Source organism: Triturus cristatus, chromosome 7 (genome assembly GCF_964204655.1).
Source record: "Triturus cristatus chromosome 7, aTriCri1.1, whole genome shotgun sequence".
Lineage (NCBI taxonomy): Eukaryota > Metazoa > Chordata > Amphibia > Caudata > Salamandridae > Triturus > Triturus cristatus.
The window spans coordinates 724,648,465-724,668,995 of record NC_140590.1 but is presented as its reverse complement, the minus strand read 5'-3'; the positions used below and the strand labels follow the sequence as shown (position 1 = coordinate 724,668,995).

Below are 20,531 nucleotides of genomic sequence, written 5' to 3'. Positions count from 1 at the left end.
GGTGTACTTCATGCTTGTACAGTCCTACAGTTGATAAGGGAATAATACTGTTTGTATACAAAGTTGGAAACAATATATAATGCATATAACTTTTCTGGACTTTTTAGTGTTCATAATCCCTCCATCGGAATTCAAATGGACCCAAAATAGGAAGAAAGACGTACAGTTCAATTGGAATGGCAAAATAAAGATGACTTTCAGAGTACTGAAAAACTGTTTTATTACAGCTCCTGTACTCAAGAATTCATACCCAAGGTGTGATAGGAGGGGCTATAATGTAGCAATAATAATAATATAAATGCCCAACTACATTTAGCGGATTACTTCTCTTGTAAATTGACCCCAGCAGAAAGCAATTACAGCCTTTGACCATAAATGTAGCTTTCAAAGAATGTTGCACCATGCGCTGGGAGATCGTCTCAGGTTCATGATCTCTGGTCACTATAACCTTCAGTTCCTTAAATCAGCATGGGCATTATCTACCTGACAGTTTCAATGGTCACAGTTTTTTGTTATTTATGACTGTCTTCTATCTAACCAGGCTGAAAGAATGGTAAAATGTATGCTCTGTGCTGTTATTTTTAAGTTCTGACAGAAATCATCCCTAACCCTCCATTGATCATACTAGTTTAAAAGCTAGTGAGGGGCACAAGCACTGACATCCTAGAGAAACTTATTCGTTGACAACTACCATAGCCTAACCTCCATCATAAAAACGAACTACATCTTCTTCACTAAACGCCCTTCCAAATGGAAAAGCATCTTTCTCCAACTCCTTCCTGTCACGAAGTCCTGCAAAATTCCTTATGGTCTGAAACTTTCCACCACTCCTTCTTCTACATTTCCTGGAGAAATCGACATTTCTATATTCAAATCTGGAAATATCCTTATTCTAGCCTCCGAACACCACCTCTCTATTTTTTAACACCACTTTAGCTCCTTATCCCAAAACTTACTTCCTTCACTTACCTTCGTCCGCCCAGCCTCTCCATCGCAAGATGCCTTCATGTCCCCATACACACTGACCCCTTCCCTGCCTTTCCCTGTTTCGCCTACCTCTAATGATATCCCCGATTCGCGACATCTTCAGTATTCCCCCCTCCTGTTTTTACTACAACACCCTCCTCCTCTCAAATCCACCCTCCTCTGGTACCCTCATCCCCTGAATCCCCAACTGCTCCTCGAATAACCCCAATATCCTTCCCTCTCAGTAAACCTACCACTATACCCTCAGCCACACAAACTCTTCCCCCTCCCCATGTTACACCTTCCCTTGATCCCACAATGGCTTCACTAATATCTCAAATTTCTTCTCCAGGCAAACATCCTCCCCACTATCTTGCAAGCAGCACCCGACTCTCCTCCCAGACCCTTTTCACTTCTCATGACTCCTCACATGACTCCAAGGTGACTCCTGATAATGCTTTCTCTCACCCTTCAACTCCTCCCTCACCCTATAACCCTAACACCCCTCTCCTCCCTCCGCCTGGTTTCACACCTCTTTCACACCCTAGACCATCAACCTGGACAAACATAGACCACTCCCCCCTCCCACCGGATCTACTATCCCCCCTCCCTGTATCACTCCTTACCCGAACACTCCTCAATATTGAACACCACCTCTCAACCATAGTGTTAGAACTCTCTTCTCTCAGAAATGAAGTCAACTCCCTCTCCACAAGGAACCATTCCCATTGCACGTATCCCTTAGACCCCACACAAATACACCCTGCACTCTTTAACCAAGAGAATATTACCCCTAATGACAACTCTCCATCTAGACCCCCAGGCAATAATAATAGCTCAGTTAGACCGCCCCTCTCCCCGACCCATCCTCCCTCCAACGTCCTCAATGACCCCAATAAAGTCTACCCCTGCTCCTCCACCCTGACCACAAACTTGCCCCCACCTCATTCTTCTATCCCAGTTATACTGGGAACTAGTAGGATTCCGTCCTCCCCAATCTCGCCTAGACCCCCACAGCAACTCACCAATATCCAATCCTGTTCCTCCACAAAACTATATGACCCTAAACCCCTCAACTGCATGCTGGTCAATTGTAGATCGGCCGCATGTCATGTTACAGAAATTGCTGAAACCATCCTCACTGAAAACATTGACATTGCCTTCCTGACAGAAACCTGGCTCAATTCCCACTCCACATCAATTCTTGACTTGCTCTCTCCCCCTGGTTATTCCATCCTCAGAAAAGATAGGCCTGACAAAGTTGGAGGGGGCCTCGCCATAATTTACAAAGCAGAACTTCAACTCTCTCCTGTAAACCACCCTGACCCTACCACTTTTGAATACCTTGGTGCTGAACTTACAATCCAGGGTTCCCCCTCTATCTGCTTACATAATATCTACCACCCCCCTGGCAACCCTCTTTCCTTTGCTGAAGAGTTGGCCGATCTTCTTACACAGTAATCTATTTCTAAATCTAGAAACCTCTTCCTCTGAGACTTTAACCTCCACTTTAACAAAAATGATGAACCCGCGATTACTCTCATCAATGACCTTCTTGACATTAATGACTATAAACAACTCTGTAATTCTCCAACACACTCCGAAGGAGCCACCCTTGACGCCATTATCTCTAGCAAGGATCTGGCTTCTCTTTCCCACATTATCCCCATCGATTGGTCTGACCACCACCTCATCCTCTTCACGGTCAATAGCTCTGTGCCCATTCCTCCCTCTAACTTAATCAAACTAAAGAAGTTAACCAGAAATCTTCACACTATTCCTCCTGGCGATCTAGAGACTAAAATAAAAGATCGTCTACGTCTTTCCCCTCTTTCTCAAAGTCCCACCGGTCTCATAGAACATTACAACAATTCTATCAGTGAAGTCCTTGACCAAATTGCCCCAGCCAAATTAAAACTACAAAAAAATAAACCCTCCAGATCCTGGTTCAATACTGACCTTAATAATGAGAGACGTGCTCTCAGGCAGACTGAACGCACTTGGAGACAACAGACTTCCCCCTCGAATCTTACCCTCCTCAGAACTACAAGAGCTAATTACAAAAAACATATCTTTAATGAGAAAGCCACCTTCCTCCGTTCACAACTTGACCGGGCTAGAAATAGACCCAGGGAACTATTTAACATCGTCAAAATCCAAACCTCCTCAACCTCCCCTAAACTACTGGCTACAGTCGAGAGATGTGAAGAAATTGCTAACTTCTTTGCTGATAAAATCACTAAGATCGATCAATCCTTCATCTTGACCCCCTCCTCTTAATAACCAACCTCCCCTCCATAACCTCCTCTCCATGTCTCCATCGTCTCCCACTACTCCCCCTAACTCTGCACAACGACCCCCTGATGTCACCCCCACAGAACCTTACCTCACTGTCCCCCAACTAAAAAATAAGGCTTCCTGGAACAACTTTTGCCCAGTTTCAGAACGAGATGTCCTAAACATCATCGCCAAGCTTAAACCATCCTCACATACCAAAGATCTCCTCCCAGCCTATCTTGTACAGGAACTAAAACACACCATCGCCCCTTACTGGACCACTATTATCAACTCCTCCCTTACCAATGGTTGTGTCCCTGCGTCCCTCCAACTAGGCCAAATTACCCCACCATCAAAAATGTCATGGCCGACCCAAATGACCTAAACAACCTACGCCCTATCTCCAACCTTCCTTTCTTATCGAAGACTCTGGAAAAATGTGCCCTGCTTCAATTGGACAAACACATTGACTCATTCAATCCCTTGGACGCCTTACATTCAGGCTTTAGAAAGGGCTGTAGCACCGAAACTGCAATGCTCAACATTATCGATGACATCCATTGCTCCCTAGACAAGGGTGAATCTTCCCTCCTCATTCTACTAGACCTCCCTGCTGCCTTTGATACTGTTAACCATGTAGCTTTACTCCATATTCTCAAAGACCGTTTTGGCTTGGATGGTGCAGTGCTCAAGTGGTTCACCTCCTATTTCCAACATAGAACCCAACAAATCAAAGTCAGTGATTGCCTTTCTAAGCCTCAGCCAGTCACCTTGGGCGTCCCCCAGGGCTCCATTCTCTCTCCTACTCTATTCAACCTTTTCATGGAACCCCTAACCCTTATACTTAAACAAGCGGAAATTAGTTACCACTTCTAGGCAGATGACACACAACTTTACTACAGGATCAAATCCCAAGACGACGTCTTACATCTTAATGATACTTTGGCTAAGATTCAATTGTGGTTCCATAACAATCACCTCAAACTTAATCCTAAAAAAACTGAAATCATTCTATTCACTCCTAAGAACAACCCGCTCCCTATTCAACACTGGATCTCCGACATCAAAGCTCTCAACTGCTCTCTCACCATCTCTAACTCGGTCAAGTCCCTCGGCATCAGCGTCGATCAGAGCCTCAGTCTTACTCCCCACATAAAAAACTCGGCCAAAGGTGCTCTCTTCATACTGCACCATCTTAAAAAAATTAAACCCTTTATCCCTGCAGATGACTTTAAATCAGTTGTACAATCATTGGTCTTGTCCAGAATTGATTACGGTAACGCCAATCTTGCTGGGACTCCCAAAGCCCAACTAGCTCCTATCAAATCTGTTCTTAACCTAGCTGCCAGGCTCATTACTGACAACTGTAAACGCTTTGATCACATCTCCCCCGTCCTCAAAAACCTTAAATGGCTTCCGATCGAAGGCAGATCTACCTACAAGACTGCATGCATCACACACAAAGCCCTCCACCAAAATAAACCTTCCTACCTCTCTGACAAACTCCACAAAGTGGGCTGCACTAGAACAATGAGGAGCACTAACGCACTTATACTTGTCCCTCCCTTGTTAAAAAAGAAATCAACACAGTCTCGCTCTTTCTCTGGAAACGCGCCTACCATCTGGAATGCCCTTCCCAAAGATCTACGGTGCAACCCCTCCTGCCCCTGTTTCAAAAAAGACCTCAACATTTTCCTCCTTAATAAATATTGTGGGTCCTAATATATATTCTACTGATTACCAATTTTCTTCCTCATTACATTTTAACTTTTGGTCCCTTTCCCACTCTATTCTCTCTTCCCGCCCCCCTTTCCCCCTCATTTGCCACAACTAACCCTCACTTTCTTGCCTGTCCCCCTTCTCACCCACTCTACATTCTCTGCTGTCCTCTATTTCTTCCTGCCTCAATCAGTTTCTTTCTTACCGCTTCCTAGCGCACTTACCCTTCCCCATACCTATCAAAGTGCCCTGCCTCTTTACCTCAATGTACCAAAATCTACTGTAACTCTGTTATTGCCGAATGTTGTAAAGCGCTCTGATACTCTTGGGTCCAGCCAGTGCTATATAAACCCCTTAAATAGATAATAAATAAATAAACTTCACAGAGAACATTAACACCCTAATGTCCAAGAGTTGGTATCAAAACGAAGAGGTACAGTCCAACATGTCACATGCTGATGACACACCACTATACTTAAAAGTCTCCTTGCTTCAGACATACAATGTCTCAACTCTGCTTGCACATCATCCAGACCTGGATGCCCAGTGCCTACCTTAATCTCAAACCAACCAAGACCAAAAACAACAAACCAAGAACAGTACTAACTTGGGTCAATGACATGAACTTTGACGGCTTCAAACACCACCTTCCACTGAACAGAAAATCACTTCGATTCACCATGGATACCAACCTCATCCTCAAGGGACACACTGCCCCAAAAAACTATAGATGGCCTGATACCAGCTCTCTCTTTTCTATAATCTGGATTTAATTGTGGATCAAAGGTCACTAGAGACATTGCGGAGCTTGAGGGCAGACTGGGCCCTCTGGAGGTGGCAGCCCATGAAAATGCAGAAAATGCAATGGAGTTAAAGGAGGCTAGTATTTTATATGCTGAACTTCTAGAGCGACTGCAATTAATAGATCAGAGGGCCTATATACAACGGACACACTCAGAAGCGGACAAGTCGGGCACCATATTGGCCCGACTAATTCGGCCACCACCTTCCCCTACTCCCATATTTTCCCTTGATACACCCTCACAAGGATTGGTGACTACGCAGGTAGAGATTAATAAGGCATTCTGCGATTATTATGCAGAGCTTTACTCCGTGCCGGCGCCCCGCCCCAAAGACTCTATCTGACTTTGTCTTGCGCATCCCTACCAAATATTCTAGACACTGATAAAGAGGACCAAGCGGCCCCTATTACGGTCGCTGAGATAGGTGGAGTCATGAAAGACTTGGCTCATAACAAAATGCTGGGCTCGGACGGCCTCCCAATAGAATTCTATTTCACCTTTGCGTCACAGTTAGTGCCACAATTGAAGAAACTTTATAGTGCCGCCCTCCAGAGGGAACGTTGCCCCCCACCATCAGGGAAGCATAGTGGTGTCCCTGTTAAAGCCAGATAAGCCGCCTGCTTAATTGTCCTCGTATAGACCTCTTTCAATCCTTAATACTGAGTATAAAATACTGAGTAAAATTCTAGCCTGCTGCTTGCTTGCATTACTTCCGCGGTTGATGCATACGACCAATGTGGTTTTGTGCCCCACCATAATACCTCGTTGAATATACTTTGGTTATTTGGGATAATGGATGCAGCCTGTAGTCAGTGCCCCTATGCCTGATGCCTCTCCTTAGATATCCAGCAAGCCTTTGACACCCTTGGATGGGATTGTATGCTTGCAACGTTGATCTGGTATGGGATTCCTCTGGAGTATTTTAAGTGGGTGAAACTATTATGTTCTTTAGCCACAGCCAGGGCTAAAATGGGCCAACATATATCCTAATCTTACCAGATACTTTGTGGGACCCATCAAGGATATCTCATGTTCCTACTCCTTTTTGTATTGGTAGTGCAGTCACTTGCCCAGCATCTCTGACATTCTATACCAAACATTGGAATCCCAATTGGACATGTTGTTCATTCGGTGTCCCTGCACGCTGACGATATGCTCCTGTATCTTAAAGATCTCCGGATGGATATAGATGAACTGGCCCAGCTACTCTCCCAGTTTGGCTCCATGTCAGGTCTACAAATAAATGCCACTACTTCCTGCGGGTATTCCTTCTATGGCATTTATAAAGAGCCCACTATCCAATGTGGTGAGCTACAATTAAAAACGGAGCCTGATTCCTTCCGTTATTTAGGATTTCAGATTTATAGGGAAACACATGATATACTGGAGGGAAACTTGGTACGTGCAGTTAACTCCCTGAGGTCTCTGGTGTCCTTCTGGGTCAGACTACCCATATCCATTGCAAGCAGGCTGGTGCTGGCAACAAAATAGTGATCTTAACACAGTTATTGTACCATTTTGTGAATTTCCCGCTGGTGGTCCTGACCTGGGTATTTAAGCTTGTGAACTTCATGCTGATTGATCTTGTCTGGGGAAAGGGGTGTTGCAGAGTTAGCCTGTCTAAATTGCAAATGCCGTCGGCCAGCGGCGGGATGGTGGCCCCAGACTTTAAAGCCTACTGCATAGCTGGACAGATGCAATGGTTATCATATTGGTCAGCAGGCCATAACCTGTTTGAAATCGGGTACACAACTGTGCATCTGCAACAAGAGAAGCTTCATACACTGTTATGTCCATTGTCCACGTTATCGCACGTAGACTCAATATTGTTGTGCACTGTCCTGAGGTATTGGAAAATGGCCTCACAGTATTCTAACACACGTACATCATATACACCAAATATTCCACTCTGCGGTCTTCTGACCTCCACAGGCACATTGACGGCCCGTGGGCTACCTCCCTGGGATCAGACCGGGATAACGACAGTTGGTTCCCTGTTCGTGGATGGTGTCTGGCCCATGCAGTTTGTACAAGTTCACGGATTGCTTGATTCTTTTTTCCTGACTCATGCTAGTATTCTCCACTATGTGCGCAAATATTGGGTAGCAGATAATAATGTAGCTGCCACGTATGTGTTGCTCTGAGCACTGCACGCAATGGGTCAGGGGAACCATTTGGTACGTTGGCTCTACCGTGGTTTGAGGGAACATCTCATGATTTCGCTCTCCCCCTTGAAACTTAAATGGGAATCCGATCTGACTAGAGAACTAACTGACAAGGAATGGGCTCACATTTTAGAGTACCCCAAAAGCATCTCCCATAATACCCAATTTTAATTTATTCTGTTTTCAATATTACACAGGGCGTATTTAACACCATACAAACTGCCCAAATGTACCCTACAGCATTAGAGTGCCTGTGTTGTCGCTCACCCAATTTTGAAATCATACATATGCTTTGGTCTTCCCCTCTCTCACAGAGTATTGGGAGAGAATTCGGGGGAACCCTCGCGGCTAATGGGAGTACATAACTGGACATCGTTGGAATTTTGTATATTGGGTATGTCCCCGCTGCCGAAAATGGCCAGGAGATTGATTGCACAAGGCTGGAAGTCTCCTCAGGCTCCTAGAAGGGGCCTTCGCAAGAAGCCAATCTTGTTGGATTGGGCTGTGCTACTTGAACTTGATATGATGGGCGACATGGAGGTTTCACTTAGGTTTCCTACAGGACACGAACTTAGACATTCTGCCTCCTCCTGAGACACATCGGGCCCCCAAACCGCCTACTGATGATAACTCCATCAACACTAGACGACCCAAACTTGTTCTGGGGGGATGGGTTAGGGAGTTCTGGGGATGAGTTCACATATCCTTTTTATTATTATTATTGTATGATTATGGTGGCCGTTTCCTTACAATGCCTACGTTGCTCCTTTCTGTTTCTGTATACCTACAACTTTGTCTGTACTACCAGAAGTTGTATATGACGGCACGTATATGTTGCTACTGTACCAGCACCAACCTGAAAAACAGGAATAAAATATGTTTTTAAAAATAAAGTGCTTATTCAAAGCCCGTACTGCTGCTTCAAAATCATCCTATGCCCCAGTATTTTGTAAGTCTGTGAATAATTCATAAAGTTAATCGCCCCCCATGAGCAGCATCATGGATCTTCTGACCGCTCGGCTGGGAGACGGAGGGTTGCTTTGACCACCCTGCAGCGGCCCAGGGCAGAGGGGGGCCTTGCGATGCCGGACCTAGAGGCCTATTATCATGCCGCGCAGCTTCAATGGTTTATGAAGTGGGTGGCGGGTCATATTTGGCGCCCGGAGGACCAGGGTGGGTCGGATCCAAGTTGGCACTTTTTGTCCTGTGTGCTGCTACGAGCCCTGTTGAGCGGCGACTCACTGACACTGGATTTGTGGACGGTGCGATAGTGCTGGGCACGCCTGAACAGGAGTGCGCATGTTAAGACTCCTTATGCGCCTGAGATCCCGCTGAGGATGTGTAAGGTGCTACCTCACGGGGGAGATTGGAGCCAGTTGCTGGCCTGGGAAGAGGCGGGAGTTACGGCAATAGGTGACCTTTATGAAGGTGGTAATCTTCTCCCTTTTAATGACCTCAGGGACCGGCATGATCTCCCGCGGGGGGACTTTCTCTTGCATGCGGCCCTGACAGCGACTATCAGGAAGCACTGGCGAAAGGGACTGTTGGAGCCAGATACGTCTCTTGCTTGTCATTATGTAGTGATGGCGGCGGGCACCTTTAAAGCGGTGACATGCCTCTACCGACGGATCACTCGAGATCTGTGCCACCCCTGATGGCGTTGCGGCTCAAGTGGGAGGCGGGTCTGGGGGAAACCATTGCAGAAAAACCTTGGGAGGCTATTGTAGAGCGGCCGTGGAAATGTTCTCGGAATGCGCCCTCCCAGCTCATCCAATTCTATGTTTTTCATAGGGCCTACCTCACGCCTAGTAAAATTGCTGAATATTTTGTGGTGTCGGCCACTTGCCCCCATTGTGACCAGGATGGGGCGAGTTTTCTTCACATGTTTTGGGACTGTTCGCAGGTGGGAGACTTCTGGAGAGAGGTGAAGACTGCTTTGCTGCCCGGGCATGCCCCTCAAACAGCGCACGCCATCTGTGTGCACGCCGTTGCGGAGCTGCTCACTGCCAGGGTCGTTCCGCCTCGTTGCCAATGTAGCGGGGCAACACCCAGAACCCGGCCTCGTTTTGGGCCTAACAGCCAGCAATAATAACACACAACACTTTGGCTGAGTACTACGTGCACTAGCCCCGAGCGGCATAGGTGTAGTGGCCTCACCAAATTATGGCCTAAGCCTCGGGATGTGGAGCGGGGAATTAATGGGAACGACACCACTGTGTAACGGTATGGGGGAAATCTCGAGCGACTTCTGCCCATTTATTTGATACTCTCTCTGGTAACGCCTGGAAAGAGAGTGATACTTTGTATGTTAGCCCATCCGGGCTAAAGGTCTGGAGGCCGACGCTCTCTCGGCAACTAGACTGCTAAATCCTATCTCAAGTCAGTGTTCAAACATAATAATTAAAATCAACACAAAGTCTGTGAGTCGCTGACTTGGTCTTGGGTTGGGTCTCAGGTCGTATCGTGGGTGACGACCTGCTCAAGTCACTTGGGTGTCACCAGGTGATGACACAATGGGGGTCGCTCTTGTTTCAACTTTTGTGGCCACAGGCGATGGTGCGCTCATTGTGGCATGTTCATCAGCTGGTTGAGGCGCTAGATCTTCCACTGTTGTATTTCCACTTTCTGATGGGTTGAAATGGAGTTGGGTCGATTCAGAGTCCTGCACCTGTTTGAACCAGGATATGTTACGGGTGATAACTTCTCAGCCCTTTTGAGCTGTGATTGCCGGTCCATTGATCATCACTTCAGTTCACGTCCCAGGCTCATATGCTGTGCGGAACTTTCCTCCGCTGCGGCGGTTCCACACTAACACTGTGCATCCGGCCTGATGATTCTGGCCTTGGCTCCTCTCTTCTTGTTAGCCCACTCATTTGTCGTTGTCCTTCATGCTTGAGTGTGAGCGGGGTCATATGGTTCTGGAGCCCATCGGTCTGCAGCTGGTAGTGTGTCGTGCCGGGGGCCGGCTAGCATTAAAGACCAGGGGGTGCTTTGAGTCATGCTGTGTGGTGTGCTGCGATACCCGCATAGGAATTTGTGCATCACCACGTCTGGATCAGCCTGCTCGGTGACTGCAGGATCTTATTGGGAGTCCTCATGAAGCGCTCTGCTTCACCATTAGCTTGCGGCCATTGGGGCGTGATGCGGTGGTGATGCACCCCTAGCCTTTCCAGCATGCTTTTGAATTCTGTCCCTTGAAATGGGAGCCCATTTTCGGTCTTGACTTCCTGAGGTAAACCAAAGAGTGCAAACGTCTTCTCTAGCACTGGTTTTAGGTCAGCACAAGATGTGGAAGCAATCATCTCAACTACGGGGTACTTTGAGAAAGCGTCGATCACTACTGTCGTTGCCCGGCCTTCTGGGAAGCTTCCGAAGTCAAGACTTATGCGTGACCACGGGGATGTGGAAGGATCTTCTGTTATCACAGGCGCTGGGCATTCTTGGCTGCTAGTGAGCTGGCAGGGTCTACAGTTCCTTACTAGGGCATTAACAGCGGCTTCAAGTCCTGGGAACCACACAGTTTGCCTCATGCGAGACTTCATTTGTGTAGTCCCTTGATGTCCTTCATGGGCTAAGGAGGTAGCTTGCTCCTGCGCTCCATGTAGAAAATCTTCCCACAATCCTTTCTGGAGCGACTGTAGTACTCTCATGAGAACTGCGTCAGTGCTGGTATCTTGCTTGATTTCATCGAGAGTGAGAGCCCGTGGGCAGGCCCACTGGGACACTATGTCAACATACTCTTCAGTCTTGAGCTCTTGGTCACCGCCGTCGGCTACTGCCTCTGGGGGGTGTCGTGACAGGAAGTCTGCTAGGTTCTTCGCTCCAGGGCGATATACCACCTGCATGCGGTAGTGCTGCAACTTTATCGCCCAGCGTTCAACCAGCGGTGGGGGATGAGGTATGGTGCCTCTGAACAGTGGAACGAGTGGCTGATAGTCAGTCACCACTCGGAACGGATGCCCGCTGACATACAAGTGGAAATGGTTGCATGCTGACTTGATGGCTAGTGCTTCCCTTTCGATCTGGAAATATCTGGCTTCAGTTGGAGTGAGAGCCTTGCTTGCAAATGCAAGTGGGGTCCATTTTCCGGGTTCCGTCTCTTGAGTCAGGAGTGCTCCGAGTCCTACTGGGCTGGCATCCACTATAAGTTCTGTCATCTGTGTGGTGTCAAAGTATGCCATGGTGTTCTTCCGTAGGAGCGCCGTCATGATTTTCTGGAGTGAGTTCTCTTCTTCATGGCCCCACTTCCAGGCTGCGTCCTTTCTCGTCAGGGCGCATAGCGGCTCTGCTAGCTTGGCCAGGTTCGGTATGAACCGCCGCAGTAGGTGGCCATGCCGAGGAAGCTTCGAACCTCTGATGCGGTCATCGGGGCCTGGGCTTGTAGGATAGCATGTGACTTCTTCGGGTCCACCATGACTCCGTCCTGGCTGAATACGTATCTGAAAAAGTCGATGACTGCTGGAAGAATGAACATTTTTCCCGGTGAAGGGTGACCCCGTGTTCGGCTAAGCATTGGAGCATGGCTCGGAGGTGGTGTTCTTCCATGGGTGCCGAGTGTATCAATATGTAATCACTGAATTTAGCACTCCGGGGAGCCCTGATAGTAGTTTCCGGATGGTATTCTGAAATATGTCTGCTGCCGGCGAGACCCCAGAGTTCAGTCTTTGGTAGCGGGGTAGCCCAATGTGGGTTAAGAAGGTCGTGATATATCTGCTCTCCTCGGCTAGCCTCAGCTGATGGTATCCTGCATTAAGGTCAAGTTTGGAGAACCAGCGGGATCCATTCAGGTCGGCTAGGATATCAGATGCCGTTCACGTTTAATCGCCTGATTAGGCCCACATGTCAATGCAGAGTCGAATTTTGCCGGGTTGTTTTAGCTTCTCTGCGATAACCATGGGAGATACCCAAGGCGTTGGCCCAGTGACCTTCTTGATGAGTCCTAGTTGTTCGAGGTGTTGGAGCTCCTTCTCAGCGAGTGGCCTGAGATGGAACGGTATCCGTCTATGCCTCAAGGCTACTGGTTTCACGGCCTTGTCAATGTGTAATTTGATCGGGCCTTTTTGATGCATCCGAGTCCTTCAAAAAGTTGCGGGAACAGTCCCAGAAGGTCTTCCTTCTGTAGGTCTTTGACTGTATTGGCAAACGTGACCAGGCCAAGATCCTCCACTGTGTGGCTTCCTACCAGGATGTCGGCCTCTCTGTCTACCACGTGAAACGTGGTGGTGACTTCATGTCCTTTTGCCTTCACCTGAACTGTCCTCTTTTCCTTGAGTGGCAGTGGTGTCTGGCTGCCATATGTGAGAATCCTTACATGCGATGGGGACAGCACTGGCTTTGGGTTGAGTTGTTTGTATTGCTGGGACCCCATCACATTGACGGATGCACCGTTGTCAATCAGCGCGATGACCTGAGATCCGGCGATGTTGATAGTGCAGGTGAGCTGCGGACGCCTCTTCTGTTTCAGATCAATGGCGAATGATATGAGGTAGGACTCGCCTTCTTCATCTGTTGACGAATCTTCAAGATATTGCTTTGGTCGCATGGATGTGCGTGTTACCTTTGAGTTTTCAGAAACTTCCAGTGAGAGGTGTCTCACTGCCATTGATGGCGGGCTTCGCCCTCTAGCTCCTCAGTTTCGCGACCCTCCTCTGCACGCCACTGCGAAGTGGTTGGGAATGCCGCATTTGGAACATGTTCGCCCTTGTGCCGGGCATTCTGTCTGGGGATGTTCGTCTTTGCCACAGTATCCGCAGCATGACCCCTGTGTACTTCTCCCTGGCCTCCGGCCGCTGGTGCTTCAGCTTTGGGTGTGAATGGCATCTGCTCTTTCCGTCTTCACCGTGATTTGTTTCTCTGCCTGTTGGGTTAACGCGATATCCACTGCTGTTGACCTGGCGTCGGACAGGTCATGTGATCTGGCTAAAATGAGCATATCCTCCAATGTTGTACCTGGTTGACGCAGGATGAGGGTCCAGAAGTTCTTGTTCTGGCACCCTTGGATCACCTGGGCCTTAACTTCCTTGTTCTGGTCACCGTCCGTACACGTACTTGCTAACTCATGCAGCCGCACCTGGAAGGCGTCTATCGACTACCCTTCTCTCTGACGTGCCTGTCGCAGTTTAAACCTCTCGTAGTCGGGGTATCAGATGAGGGTAAAAATGCGCGTTTAGGGCTGTCACTGCCGCCGTGTAGTCGTTGGGCAACCCAGTGTTTTGTAGATGAGCGAATAACTTGTAAATTTTATCACCAGCAAAGTGTAACAGTAAGGACCTCTGCACTGCGCCATCCATTTCTCGCATCGCTGTGAAGTAATTATCTAGCCTGCTGACCCAGAGTGTCCATCTGGGCGACGCTAAATGGAAGTAGTGCATTGATCTGGTAGTGCTGCGGCACTTGCTGCACCAGTGGGGGTCCCGGGTGTTGGGCTGGTGGTGCTTGTGGTGGCGCTGCATGTGCTCCTTGCTCATTCATTCTCACATGTGCATGGCATGCAGCTGTCCAGATGTGGCACAGCTGCGGTGCTCTGGTGTATGCTACGTGCTTGTCTTCTCACTCCGCTTCGTGTTGTAAGCCTGTGGGTTGTCTTCCTTGCTTATCTAGTGCTGTGTGTGTGTGATGTCTAATCTCCTCTTGTCCACTTTTATTTTCTCCTCTGTCTTTGCTGATTGTTGATGGTCTAGACGTGCTCTGTGTGCCCCTAAGTGTCTCCTGCGCATTGCTCATGGCGGTGGCATTGGATTTGGGCCTCGGCAAAACCAGCTGGCAACACTGTGCTCCGTTTGGCAGCGGGTGGTGGTCTTCGCAAGCTTGCGAGGGACGCTAGCAAGGGAAGACTGGGCCTCCTGTATGGGTCCACTCCGACTTGCAGCCCTCTCGTTGATGCACAGCACCAGGTAGGGCGATTTGCTTGAGGTCGCTGGTGCGTGAGGTGACGCCATAGGGGCTCCCACCTTACACGGCGATTGCACAACCCACTGCCGATCAGCACGGCCTTGCCTCCCTGTAGCTGCCGGCTTTCGTCGACGTGCGCCGGTGTAGAGGTGTCAGGATACACGCTCCTCTGCACTCGATGGGATGAGCGCTGATGGCTGTGGGCGCCGATTGCCCACCGTCGTCGCCAGTGTAGTGTCTTGAGCGAATTCTACCCATTTATTTGATACTCTATACATTGTATGTTAGCCCATGCGGGCTAAAGGTCTGGGGGCTGATGCTCTCTCGGCAACTAGACTGCTACATCAGGCACCTTTATTTCCAATCTTTGGGCCGGGCCCGTCCCTCAGGGTACAGGTCAGGCCCGGCCCGGCTCAAGGAATTTTTTATTTGGGTGGGCCAAGGGTGCATTCGGGCGGGCCACTGCGGGCTCGATTTGTCTCTTATATGTCTAGCCAGGCCTGCTTCTGGGCACTTCTTTATCTCTCCCTAGTCTGAAAAGGCCCAGTAAAATGCACTTTTTTCCAAATCTCTTTCTAAATGTTATTACTCTCAAAAAATGGTTTTTTTCCCATGTAATGTCTCTTTGATGGGAAGAGGAGGTTTCTCAAGTGGGAGTATCAGGCAAGTGACACTACTTGGGCTCCCTCTGTGCGAGTCTTCAGGGAGAATCCCTCTTCATTACTACCTCCACCTGACCCTGCAGTGCACTCCCTTACAGGCTTGATTATCCACTTTTCTACCACCCCTTTCCAGTGCACCTTATCTCATAGCTGACCTTGGGCCCAGCCTCATATCAGCCACCATCCGGTTCCACTTTCATTCTTCCTGGAAAAAAACATTAGTAAAATCACCACCAAACTTGAAACATTGAATATAGCAGTAAATGTAATTAGCATGTACTTTAAAGTATGTTCCACAGTTGCCCTAATGACCCGACTGTTAATTAAATAACCAAAAACAGAAAGGTCATGACAGAGCTGGCTTTAGCGCTGGTGCAAAAGTCTTTTTTGGCACCCCACCAAAGACCTCTTTCTCCATAGATCCCTTTACTACCACCCTCCAACAGTGCCCTTCATCTCACTGTAGCCCCTCCCCCTCATGACCTCCTTCTCAGACTCCCTCACAACCACCCTCCACTAGTGTCCCTCATCTCTCTGTAGCCCCCCCACCCCATGACTTCCTCCTCGGCTTCCCTCACTGCCACCCTCCACTAGTGCCCTTCATCTCTCTGTAGTTCCCCCACCCCAAGACCACCTCCTCGGCTTACCTCACTGCCACCCTCCACCAGTGCCCCTCAACTCTCCGTAGCTACCCCCCACACCATGACCTCCTCCTCGGATTCCTTTACTGCCACCCCCCCACCCCCCACTAGTGCCCCTCATCTCTCCGGAGTTCCCCCACCCCATGACCACCTCCTCAGATTCCCTCTTTACCACCCTCCAACAATGCCCCTCATCTCTCCGTAGCTCCCCCCTCTCCCTCCCTCCACCCCACGACCTCCTCCTCTGATTCCCTCTTTGCCACCCTCCAACAATGCCTCTCATCGCTCCATAGCCCCTCCCCCTATTGTCCTCCTTCTCGGATTCCCTCAATACTACCCTCCACTGGTTCCCCTCATCTCTCTGTAGCTCCCTCCTCCACCCCATTACTTCCTTCTTGGATTCCCTCACTGCCACCCTCCACCAGTGCTCCTCATCTCTTGTAGCCCCTCTCTCATATGCATTTTATTTGTTGTGTAGCACTACTCATATCAGTGAAGGGTGTCATAGTACTTTACATCATGCACACATTATACAAAGACAATAAATCAGTCTACAGGGAATGTCACATAAATGAATGAGGATTACAAGGTGTAGGAATCACGTCATCTGTACTGGTGGGCAATATATTTTAAGAGGGTTTGGTCTGGGGAAGCACAAACTCAGGATTTAAAGAGTACCCCAGCGGTTGCGGGTTGGCTTTACTGATAAAAATGTATTTCTGATCGAAGAAACTACTTTTAGCAACATTAGAATAAGGAAAGACTGGGGAAGTGCTAGCTATATCACAACACAAAAAAGTGAAATTTGTATACAGGTGTCCCTGTCCTATTTTAGGATTGCAACTTCTGAACTGCAAGTAACACAAGGATCTCTGTGACAAAGGCAGTAACCCACTGAGCTATCCACATAAAATACAGTTTATCTGCATTTAAAAACTACCAACAGACAATTGACTGCTCTCCAGCAGGATTATAAATCACCAGTTATCTGAACATTATTTAATTGTTGTACATCGGTGGTAGATTCACTGCGAGGGCAAGGCTCATGTTTGGGTGAGCCAGGCTCATCTTTGGGTGAGCCTGGCTCACCCGGCCCACCCGCTAGAACCGGGCCTGGTGCAGGTGGTAACAAAGTATCGTAGTGGCTGGTGGCTCATTACAAATACCAAATGCAAAGTTAGTTAATAGCCTGCAAGCAGTCCATGTGACCGCACGTGTTTGTTTTTATCACTATTTTCGTATCACTGTGCTTTTAATTGAAACCTTAACTGCCAATATAAAGTGAAAGATTTACTTTTGCATGTGTGCTTTTATTTTGTTTACTATAAAGCAATTGGGTTGAAATGCCTGTATGTCTATACTAGAAATGTAGTTATTTTCTTAATTACGTTTCAAGGGGTTACATGTAGCAGCCTTAAACCACGTGCAGCAGGCACCCTCATCTATTAACATAGCTACACAATAGAATGCAAACAGATTAACAGTTTGGGGCCAATCACCTTATTTATGTAAGGAGAGCCTGGACTCACTTCCCTCACCTGCTTCAAAAAGCTGACTGTGTAAGATCTGAACATGTTATATTTCACTTCCATTTAACATCTGGCTTTCAGTGTTTGTGGGTAGGCTAATGCATTGTTTGTGAGAACCCACGTTGTTACACCTTTGTTGTTCTTCATAATGCCATCTTTTAGGACACTCCCTTGAGAAAATCAATTTAGCCTGCCTTTGTCATACTCAGGACTATAGATAGGCCAGTACATTTTGCAGAATGTTTGGGATATAAATTCAGTCTCTACCAGTGTAGAATCTTAATTCACGTAATAAGGCTCTGCCAGTATTTCATTAAATATTGGCTGATCCTGGTTTCGATCTGCAATTTCTGAGGCAACATACATATGCATGCCAGATGTTTAGTGTATTGACACATCATGATCAGAATGAATTTCTTTCTGTATTAGATTGAGGCAGCAGACTGAGCATAATGTGTATTAATGCTAAATACAGTGTAGTATTTTATGGTACAGACATAAGAATGTATTAGCTACAGTTACCTTTTTTTTTGTTTTTCGCATCGGTTTTTTGTTCAACGTGTTTTTTTCGCTTCGTACTGGCATATTTTTTTAGTTTCAGATCGGCATGTTTTTTGCATCATCATTGTATCGGCATTGTTAATGTTTCCACATTTCTCCACTACTGCTTTACTATATTTTAAATCGACAATGCAGATATATAGTATTACAGGTGATAATTTGCGGTCATCACAGCACATTCCTTTGTACGCATGCTGCACTGTGAGATTAATCTGTACGACAATCTCACCGCCAATAATGACACTTCTGAGTCCCGGGGCCCTCAGTACACGTGTTGTTAAACTTTTATCCTCAGGGGGCGTGGCTTGAGCGCCGAAGGAAATGGCGGACCCGATCTGAGCTCCGCTACGTCGCGGGACTCTGACCTTCCTTTAGAGCCTCATATGCCGCTTTTTTTAGTAACGAACGTTGGATTCTCGAATGTAAGGAGGCTGTGAGTTGAGCTGCCGCTTTCAAGTTTTTTCACTTGCAGTATTTCGTCAGTTCTTCGACGGCAGTAATTATTCCCTCACAGAAACGCGAGCGGCCGCCATTTGGGGCCGCTGAGCTCGCGTCTGCTCTTCATGCTGGAGGTTCTCCTGCTCTTGTCTACAATAATGTGAGTTTCTGCCGCTTACTTTTATTACATCCTCACTTTATGGAAAATTCGGAATAATGGCACAATAACAAGGGCTTTATTTGTGGTACCTTCATTCCTGCCCTTCTAAGTATTTCATGCTGGTGGTTGTCACTCTAGAAATGTTTATTACTGAGACATGACTAACTTTCCTGAAGTGGAAATCATCGGTTTTTAATTATTGTTTGCCCGCAAAGTCAGTTTTCATGTCTACCACTACACTTTTATCTCTAATCTCGCTATATAGATTGCATGAGCGATTATTAACTTTTTGGAAGTCATGGCTTGTGCGTAAGCAGACCTAAAAGTACCGATGTGTTCTATATTCTGCCTTAGGGCGCCAACATCCTTTTTGACCCCCGTAAACACTGTTTATAAGCGACAAATGTCTGTCTCAATATTTTTCACCTACCAGTATTTTTTCGTCTCAGAATCGTGAGCGGCCGCCATTTTAGGTCGCGGATCACGTTTCTCTGTACTCTGTACCTGTTATTTTTGCTTGCGGATGCCACATATTCTGTTCCTATTTTGGAAGACCTACACATAAGATTTGGATATTTTTGGATTATCTTTGGCATTTGGTGGCTCTATTTCCTCTCTGCTTCAATTTTTTGACGATTCCTACTGCCAAGCACAATGTCTAACGATTTCCATTCTACTAAATCGTCCACTTCTGGTACAAAACCTAAGCGGCATAAAAATGACCCACCTTCTCCTTTCCACTCTTCTCAGAATCCTGTTTTGGACTCTATCCTGGATGAAGTTCGTGGTCTTCAACCTTTCATGTCCACTACTAATTAAAAACTAAAACAGATTGAGGAAAGATGGATTGTCATGGAAAGTAAGGTTCTAGATTTAGAACAACGTGTTAGTGATCTACAGGATGCCTCTACAAAAATTCCACTGCTTGAGCAGGAAATTCATAAACTAAAACTTCATACTGAGGACCTTGAAAATCGCAATCGTAGAAATAACCTACGCCTTTATGGTGTTCCTTAAAATATTGAAGGAACTAACATGGTGTCTTTCCTACAGAAGTTTATCCCAGAGCTCCTTGATCTACCAACTTCATCAGGTCCTCTTAACATACAAAGAGCACATCGTCTGGGTCGTTTAAATCCTGCCGCTAATAAGCCGCATGGTATTATTATGCTCTTTCTTGAATTCACTGAACTGATGCAGATTTGGAAAGCTGTGAAAATTAAAAGGCGTCTTATTTGGTCAGATCATACTCTCTTCATATCGCAAGATATCTCCACTGCAACCAATGCCCGGCGCAAAGAATTCCTTGCTCTACGCCCAGAGATGAGACGTCTCAACATCCAATATGGTATCCTCCATCCATGTCTTTGCAAAATTACACATGAGGGTCGACCACGTTCCTTTGATGATCCGGAAAAACTTAAACTTTTCCTTCAGTCTTTCATCACATGGAATGGATACTAATCCTTGACTTTTTTTTTTTTTTTCTTTCATTTCAGGATTGTTACTTTGATTCCAACAATTTGTTTAATTAATGTTTTTCATGTTGGTTTTATTGTGCTATATTCATGAGTTTCTTTTTTCTTGAATCCTTTTATATTCAGTATTGTGGTCCGTGTCCTCTGGCGTCACTACGCTCCCTTCTCTCAGTTTTTTCCCTGCTTTTTACAGATCCGGATGTTATTCCTTGATCTGTTTACATATTTCTATCTCCTTTTT

At 47.0% G+C, this 20,531-nt stretch overlaps 1 protein-coding gene across 2 annotated transcripts in view; it reads left to right on the top strand.

Moving 5' to 3' along the window:
• Positions 1–20,531, top strand: part of SLC26A11 (solute carrier family 26 member 11) — a 256,645-nt gene that overhangs the window by 208,972 nt on the left and 27,142 nt on the right. The gene's annotated exons all lie outside the window — the stretch shown is intronic.